This window comes from Triticum dicoccoides, chromosome 3B, assembly GCF_002162155.2.
Source record: "Triticum dicoccoides isolate Atlit2015 ecotype Zavitan chromosome 3B, WEW_v2.0, whole genome shotgun sequence".
NCBI lineage: Eukaryota > Viridiplantae > Streptophyta > Magnoliopsida > Poales > Poaceae > Triticum > Triticum dicoccoides.
Genome location: NC_041385.1, coordinates 59,609,733 through 59,618,788, shown reverse-complemented (window position 1 = coordinate 59,618,788; position 9,056 = coordinate 59,609,733). Strand labels below are relative to the sequence as shown.

Sequence of the window (9,056 nt, the reverse complement as noted above, 5' to 3'; positions counted from 1 at the left end):
CCCCCCGCACCGGCGTGGATACCGCCGCCTACGACGGACATGGGGTCGCCATCTTCTCCGCAGCCGCAATAGACTTCCCGCTCGTCTTCTCCGCCATCGGCACCGCCTCCAGCAGAGCGACAGGCAACACCGACCTACGCCCAGGCTGCGCCGTCGCAGCCCAAGACGTCGCCGGAGACGCAACCACCCCCGGCGAGAAACCCTAAACCTAGCGTCAGAGCCCGATCGCCTTGCAATCGCCTCTAACCGCCTTAGCGCTCCCCTCGTGGTGGACCCCGATTGCAACTTTTTGATTCGTCGGTTCCCCCTTTGATAGTTTCTTTTTTAGTTGTTTTTTCTAGCACATACTAATACAGTTGTTTTAACAAGGTTCCCGCGGCAACGAGCGAGGCATTGTTAGTTATGGTTAACGTACACTACCACATGCCATCTTTGTGTGCATATTGTTTTGCCAATCTTATATTTTAAGGGAATTTGTCAAGAATATCATACATAGAACAATATCCTTGTTTGTTAAGCAAACAGATGTTCACATATTTTTTAAAAAAAAATGTTGTGATACAAAAAGCCATGAAAATAGTTCATGAATGAAAAAAATACTCACGAATATGAACAAATATGTTAGAGACGAAGACGAACACCCCTCAATCCAGGTTTGTCAGGCTCCTGATCACGATGAAAGGTTAACCAAACCGTATCCAAAGAATACGTTTTCGCTGACCTAAAACGTAAGCTCACGTTTAAATCGTATCCGTCAAGCACTCCTACTTGATAACCTCTTCGCCTATTTATATCCAACCAAACAGAGCGCCCCCCTGGCCACACCCCGAATCCAATCCCCCGATCAGCAGCAGATCCACCGGTGTACCATCGACCGTCGGAGTTGGGACTGCGCGGCGGCGGAGGCGGGCCTGTCCGTTCGCGTTCACGATGGTTCGGCTCCCGCAGGCGGCGTCCGGCTGAGTCAGGCGGCCGGGGACTAATTCCTCGGAATTAGCTGCTAATCCCCCGTCGCTTCATGGCAGCACGCATGAGGTGGCGTGATTAATTAGTCCCACCTCGCCATTCCGGGCGGAACTCGCGCAGTATAAATGCACCCCATTCGCCGTATCACTAGGGCTGGACGTCCGAGCGAGCTTTTAGGCTCGGCTCGAAGCTCGCTCCAGCTCGGCCCGTTACAGCTCGGCCCGGTAGGATAATTAGGCGAGCCGAGCTATGAAAATAGGCCCGATTCTCGGCCGAGCCGAGCCGAGTTTCGCCCGGTCCAGCTCGGGGACTCGTTGAGGCCCAGCCCAAATTCGCATTAGGTCACAGCAGAGAGAGAGCACGCACGCGACGCGGTTTCCTCGTCCTTCTCCCTTTCTCTGCCCGGCGCCGCCACCCCTCTCCTCGCCGCGCCGCAGGCTGGACTCATCGGGCTTGGCACCGATGGCGACGGCCGACGCCGCTTTCCCTCACCACAGCGGACACAGACGGATGCGTCTCCCCTGGTTTCTCACCGAACGACAGGAGCAGGTAAGCGATCTCTTCTCTCCTTCCCATCCTTGGCCCTAGCTCCCTGCACTGGCGCACACACACACACGAATTAGATGGATGGATGCTTGTGGTTTCGGCTGGAGGGAGCGGCTAGCTAGGAAACGCGATGGATGGATGCTAGACGAGTTTGATGGATGGATGTTTGTGTTTGTTGGCTGGAGAATGCAGCTAACTAGGATGTATGCTATGCTGCACGAATTTGATTGATGGATGGATGAATTTGTTTGTGCTTGATTGTGTAGAGTGATTAGTGATTATTATCTATGTAAATTTTGTTGATGATTGACCATTTGTTCTTCGCTGATGTATGCAGAGCCCCACTGTCGCAAGAATGGACAAGGAAAAGGGGAAGTAGAGGAGGAGGAGAAGGAGAAGGAGAGAAGCTTGGTGTCCATTATGAAGACTAAGCCGCTTGTCCCAGGAAGCGGAAGGGCAAGGGCAAGGGTTGTGTCGCCGCCGAGGAAGCGGGCCAAGGATTACGGCAATGTCCCGCTCGCCGAGTTGTTATTACGGGTAAAAAAAGCTCCTCCGCCTTAACGTCTCGCTGACCCTGCCGATGCCAAGAGCCGCACCAACCCCACCGTCCGCCGCTGGACGGCAGATCTCAAGACCTCTGCCTACCAAGCCGACCATGTCCTCGAAAACTTCCGCTATGCGGCGCTGTGCCGATGACCACATCCGCGGCCCCTCCTCCGTGAGTCCTCGTCTCTATTTTCAGTTTAATTTGGAAATGGAATTTCTGTTTAATTTGAAAGTGGAAGCCCCTTAATCTATGGAAATTGAAGGCTTTTAATTTTACTGAAATTAAAGATGGTACTGTCTATCTCTGTTGTTTGCATTCAGTTTATAAGTGACTACAATTCCTGGCTACATAAGTGTCAGTCTGTCAAGCGTCAAGTGTCAAATTTCAGAGGACACTTGAAATCTAAGCATCAAAGAGGTTCGGTTAGTCTGTCCAATGTCAACTAACACTTGAGATATTTGTCAAACACGTTCTGTAGTAGAAACGGAATCCTACATCTTCACCGGTATGGTTGTGCCAAGTATGTGTGTCCAAGCTCCTGTTTTTGCTGTTTTTGCTATCCAAAGGTCAAATATATGCGTGTGCAAGCTCATGTATGTGTTGTTTTTGGTATCCAAAAATCAAATATAAGTTTGTACAAGCTCATGTATATGCTGTTTTTGGTATCCAAAAGTCAAATATATATTTATACAAGCTTATGTATGTACTGTTTTTGCTATTAAAAATTCAAAAAGATGCGTGTCCAAGTTCACGTGTGTGCTGTTTCTGTGTGCTAGGAAATGGAGCATGATAAGCAAGCGGAGAAGGATTATGAAGAGGAGGAAGAGAATGGGGAGGACGAGGATGAGCAAGGTACTCTGTTTGAGGAGGAGGAAGATTCTTCTCATTTTGATGTCAAAGCGCTAAGTGTTATGCTATGCAAAATTGCATTGTTTGGCTGTCAACGTTCAATATTTTTGTTGTATAAAGTTCAAAGGAGGAGCTGTCCAAAATTCAAAAGCCATGATGTTCAATTCTTTCTTAGTGATATATATTTGTTCCATTTCTACACTTTTCATAGAAGAAAGCTTATTTTTTCATCACTATGACCAACTTTTAAACCATAGACTGCTAGATGTTGCGTTTTTAGCAATATAAAGTGTTTTTTTTCAAATTATGGGTTTAATTGCTGTAGAAGATCAAAACTAGTCTTTAAAAACAGGTTCTGTTACCTCCTAGCTGTAATGGCGCCAGCTGGCTCATGAGCCGGCTCGGTCTGAGCCGAGCCACAGCAAAAGCGAGCCGAGCCGCCTAAAGCAGGCTCGTTGGCTGAGCGAGCCGAGCCGAGCCGAGCTGCTTGAGAGCGAGCCAAAGCCAGGCTCGGATCAAACTCGGCTCGGCTCGGCTCGTGTCCAGCCCTACGTATCACTCGCCGAGTCTGGTGGCGCAGACCTGTAACTCCAGCCAGCTTCTTCAGGAGCGGAGGGCATTGTTGGCGGGGGAAAAGAGCTCGGCTCGCGTGAGCGTCGCCGGCAACGGTGGCGGAGCCGAGCTTTGGGTTGGTTGGTTGTGTGCTGTTGCGCCTTGACTTGAGCCTGGGAGGGCAATGTAGAGGCGCCTAAAAAGTGTGCGCCGCGCATCAATGCCCGCTGGCAGGTGGCCACGGAAGTGGCCGTCGCCGGCGAAGCCCGCTATTAACCCGTAACCTCGCCCCCGGTCTCGCCCCTGTGGGGGGGTACTGGGATCGTCGGCGCACACACACTCCTCCACCCCTACCTCGCCAATTCTTTTTGTAGTTTTTTTTGCCCGGGCTTTCTGACATCTATGCTATGCTGAAGAAACCCATCTCAAAGAAAGTAATTCAGAGACGAGACGGGACAAACTCTCTGGCCTCTCAGAAATTTATATACAGCCGATCCAACGGGTAGCACTAGCACTGCAGTGCAAAACTTGTCTTGGGTTTTTCACCTCAACGTAGCTTGGATAGGGCACCTGTTGTGTTGAGGCTTGCACTGGTTGAAGCTTAAATGCGGTCTCAGCTATGGTTGGAGATTCAGTTTGATCCGACTTGAATTTCTACTATTGAAATGAGCCATGATATGCTGAGACATCTCTCATTTTCTTATGTGTGCAAACGAGATTGTGAGAACGAGTCAACGAGATGGATCAAACGCGCCCCAGAGAAGAACAAACTTCAAGTAAGTGTCAGAACTTTTGAACTTATGAGATTGTGAGGACGTCGTTCTTGCACTTACACAGTTTTAAAAATTGCTTTACTAACCTAGTACACATCATTAAATTTCCCCTCCCGACCGCCGATGCCCCTGGAGATTTCGCAGGTGGTGCCCCAGCGAAGCCAACCTTCTGTGCTTATTTGTAAAAGCCTGCTCTGCTTGGTAAATCAGACTAAGCTTCTACAGTTTTGTTATCCGATGATTTTGTATTATTTTCAAGCACTGCAGTATGTACAGCTCTTTTAAGAAAAAAAATAAAAATAGATTGCCAAACACCAAATATCAAACTGCTGCCAATGCATACACATCAATCAAGATTATATTACAATATTGTTAGAAATAAACCCCTGCGGTTCAGTTAGTTCAGAAATTTCAGAGTTGGGTGTCGTTTTCTCTTCAGTTAGTTCAGAAAGTTCAGAGTTGGGTATCTAAGGAGTACAATTTATCACAATTAATAGGAACAGATTCCAAAACATACATAAATAGGCACTACGTATACCTATACCAGAATCATAGTGGGCAACATCCATTGTATTGTCAAGTTAAAACTTTAACACGATTATCGGCATATCATATCTATGTAACACGAATTAAGAAACAAGCAGACTGAACACTCAAGTGGATCTCACTGGAACAGTAGTAAACTGTTAGTCTACTTCAGTGAACTTTTCAGTTTGCTAGTTCTGCCATTCTGTGTGATATTTTGAACATGATAGTTGACAAATAAAAAAGAAGTTAAAATGAGTTGGTGATTGAGTTGTATGTTATTGCATATTTTCTGTATTACGCAATCTCTGCTGACCATTGTACCAAAATGAGTGATGTCAATGCTCTATTCTTTTTGTGTCTTATAGATGACTCAACTCGATGATCATCACATGGAGAAGGAGCAAGTGCGCACCCAGGGTCACTTGCGGCACAATTGTATAGGCTGAATTTTCTTTTCAAAGGAGGAAGCTTGTGGTTCACAACCATCTTCGTGTGATCACTGTTCTAGTACACAGCAATCTGATGCGGATGAGCATGAGGTTCTTGATTTTGAGAATCGGAAGAATAGTGAGAAATGTAAGGGAAGGAAGGAGATGACACCACAATCAGATATGTGGAACCATTTCATCAAGATTAAGGATGAAAATAATGCAAATATTGCAATCTTGATATGAAGGCTGACACAAAGGGCCATGGTATGTTATCCTTGATCAGACGCTTCAATGTGCGCAAGCGTAACCTCACAAGTTCAACAAATATCCAAGGCAGGGCACTTTGCAAGCAACTCAAGGGGAAGGCGTCCGGACTTGGAGGTTTGATCTTGACGCGCTTAGTGAAGCTTTTGCAGAGATGATCTTGACGCGCTTAGGGGCTTTAGAAAATTTATGTCCAAAGCCTGCCCACATTTCAAGCTGCCATCTAGAAGAACCTGTAGCAGAGACACTGTGTGACTGTTTTTCCAAGAGAAGGCTAAGCTCAAGAAATTCTTCAATGATTCTTGTCAGCGAGTTTGCCCAACAACATATTGTTCGTCTTCTCAGTAACAATATGGATATATGACTATGATAACAAGTTTTATTGATGAATCTTGGAGCCTATAGAAGAAAATCATTGGTTTTTTATTGGTGGAGGGGCACAAAGGGGGATGATATAGGAAAAAACTTGATAAGATGCTTACCTTTTTTTTGAAAAGGAGGTTAAACCCCCGGCCTCTGTATCAATCCATGCATACAACCATCTTTATTAATTATTCGACAAAGTACTGGCAAGAACATGCATCAAGCCATCCGAAGCCACCGCTCACACCTACAAACTCGATAATGTGGAGTGCTCTCACTCCCCATATCTAAAACCGGTGTCGTTGTCGATCCATCCACATGACGTATCAGAACCAACAGCCAGTCTAGCAGACCTAGAACGCACACCACATGCACACGTTTTAGAAGCCGCCATCATCATCGGACCGTTGACCCATCTCCAGGAGAGAGATCTGCATCATCCTTGCCAGTCCAGACATGCGTCAAGGCCACCACGGCGACGGCGCCACCGCCCTGCGCGCATCCATCCAGACGCAAAGACTTTGAAAGATCTGTCGTGCCTAGCACCTGCCGACCAGGCATGACACAACGCAGCACCTGTCGGCCAGGCATGACTTACATTTCCACCAAAGCTCCGTGTAAGACTTATCCGCTCCACCTCCTCCTTATGTCTTCCAACGCTGCTCCACAAACAATGCTCCCAAGAGAGAAACGACACCATAGTACCGCCATCGTTCGATCTGGATGACCAGATCCTAGGGTTTCCCCCGAAGTAGCATGAGTGGGTCGACAGAAGTTACACGACGATGCCTTCAACAAGGTAACGGTGCAAAACGCCGCCATCGCCTGCCATCAGCTCGGTTTTCACCGGCAACTCTGTCTCCCCAACTCGCAGCCAGGACTAGATGATGGATTTGAAGATCCGACCACCAGTCTCAGGCTGACCATCTCGGGCGAAGGAGGTGCCCACGACCACCACGCCCAAGACCGGAGCCCCCGACGTCCTCGTGTTGCGGGTTGATCCCAGGAGCAGCATGCAGCGGACGAAACAATATGACGTATGCAGCTCACCGAAGCCCAACCGGGCCCAAATCGGGTGCCCAAGCCGCCGCCGTCCCGTCGCCATACGTTGCCGCCTGCCTGGTCGCCGTTGCCCCGCATCACTGCCTTAGATCTGGAGTAGAGGAACTGCCCAGACCGAGCAAGGCAACACGCCCAGGCCACCACCGCTAGGGGGTTGTGCGGCCCAGCACCTCCGGCGTCGCTCCGCCGTCCCCCGGTCGCAGCCATGGGACCGCCGGCCGAGGTAACCGCCACCTCCAGGGAGCCAGATCGAGGGAGCCCCCATGGACAGCATCGGTGGATTCCCGGACGAGCAGCCATCCGCGCCTCCGCGCCGCCGCAGTGTGCCACCACAGATCGCGCACGTGTCCCCACCGCCAGGTCGCGCCCCGCGTCGCCACGCCCAGACGAGAAGAGGAAGAAGCCGCGCTGCCGGCGCCGCCCGGGCTTTGCCCGGCGACGCCGTCCGGCGGTGGCGGGAGGAGGATGGGCGGTGGAGTTGTCGGCGGCGGCTAGGGTTTCTCCCGGGCCGCCCGCGTGGGAGCAGCACGGGAGCATTCATGTGATCGGTGAGATGCTTACCTGATTGGGGTTTCGAGAGATTAGTGACTGTAGTTGTTGATATGCAAGTGCCAATGGCGGTGGTATTGTGTTTATTTGAGGAGGCAGCTGAGCAAAACACACATCGCTAACTGCAAGTTTTTGCACATGAGGTGTCTTGCACACGTTGTTAAACTTATTGTGCAAGATGGCATAAAAGAAGTGGGCATCTCTATGAAATGTTGTCGAGCTGTTATTAGGTACTCCCTCCGTTCAAAAATAAGTGACTCAACTTTGTACTAACTTTAGTACAAAGTTAATACAAAGTTGAGTCATTTATTTTGGGACGGAGGGAGTATTATATTAGTACGGTGGTACAAGAATTGTCAAGTTTATTTAAGAAGACTGCTGAGGAAGAAAAGGTGGACGGCAGACGGTTGGGCATTTCTCAAGCTCGATGTTCACAAGGAAGGTGGACTGTTCAGGATGTTTGACGGTTGAGGCAAATATTGATGAGAAGGTGTTCACAAGGTTAGATGAAGAGGATATTACTTACGTTAGTGATCTTTCTAAAGAGAATGATCGCTTGGTTGCCCCGAAGAAATATTGGGAGAAGTTCGAACTATTTTTGTAGCATTTTCACGATCTTATTGTTCGTGTCTCTTCTACTCTTTATGTCACTTTTAGTAGTTTATTTCATGAGAATGCAGAAGTGCATTTGTTTCAATAGTTTTATAGCCGAAAGACCATGTGATCCTCCAATAGACGACAACTAGGGACCGGCATAGAAACAAACATTTGAGTTTGTTTGTGTTGATATAGTTCAATAGAAGGAACTCGACGTTAGGACAGTCGTCCAAATGCAGAAGGGGAAGAGAGGCGAGCTTCTGTAAAATGCGAGTCGAAACGAAATGTCAAGCCCTCCGGAATTGCAAACAGAGAATCGTTGGAGTGAAGGCAGGATCATTTTGCTTGGGCAAACTAAGCTCGAGCACTTGTGGATCTTCAGATCTTGAAGGTAAACAAATTCTGCAAACTTATCGACAGGTGGTGATCGATACTAAACCTGTAAACCGTGTAATATCAATCGATTTTGATGAATGGAAGATATTCTGGTGACATTGACAGGTTTACAAGGAGAGTACGCTATTAATTATCATGAAATACGTTTTCGCTCCGCTGAAAAAAGAGACGTTTAGTCGTATATCCTTGGAGTACTTGGAAACCTCTTCACCCATCCAAACACAAACAGAACACCACACCCAGAATCCAATCCTCCGATCAGCCGGCGGCAACCGGCAAGGGCGGCATATCGCCGATATCATCGGAGTTCGGACCGCGCCACGGTGGAGGCGGGCGTCTCCCGTAGCACGCGTTCATGACGGTTCGATCAGGCGACATATTACCATTAGTAGAAAACGGGCCATTTATCCCGGTTCATGAGGCCCATTTGCCCGGGTTGAGGAACCAGGACTAAAAGGTCGGTACTAAAGTGCAATACCTTTAGTCCCAGTTCGCCCAGGAACCGGGACAGATGGGGCTCCACGTGGCCGCTATGGCTTGCCCAGGCAGGAGGACGTTTTATTCCGGTTGGTCCCACCAACCGGGAACAAAAGGCTTCCATGCGTCAACAGTTCAGGGGCTGGGGTTTTTGTT

At 48.7% G+C, this 9,056-nt stretch overlaps 1 long non-coding RNA gene across 1 annotated transcript; it reads left to right on the top strand.

Annotated features, from left to right (window-relative positions):
• The first annotated feature begins 1,342 nt into the window (after positions 1–1,342).
• On the top strand, positions 1,343–3,098 carry LOC119280761. Its single transcript, XR_005138169.1, has 3 exons — positions 1,343–1,515; positions 1,850–2,230; positions 2,836–3,098. It is a non-coding gene; the product is annotated as an uncharacterized LOC119280761 (long non-coding RNA).
• The last annotated feature ends 5,958 nt before the right edge of the window (positions 3,099–9,056 follow it).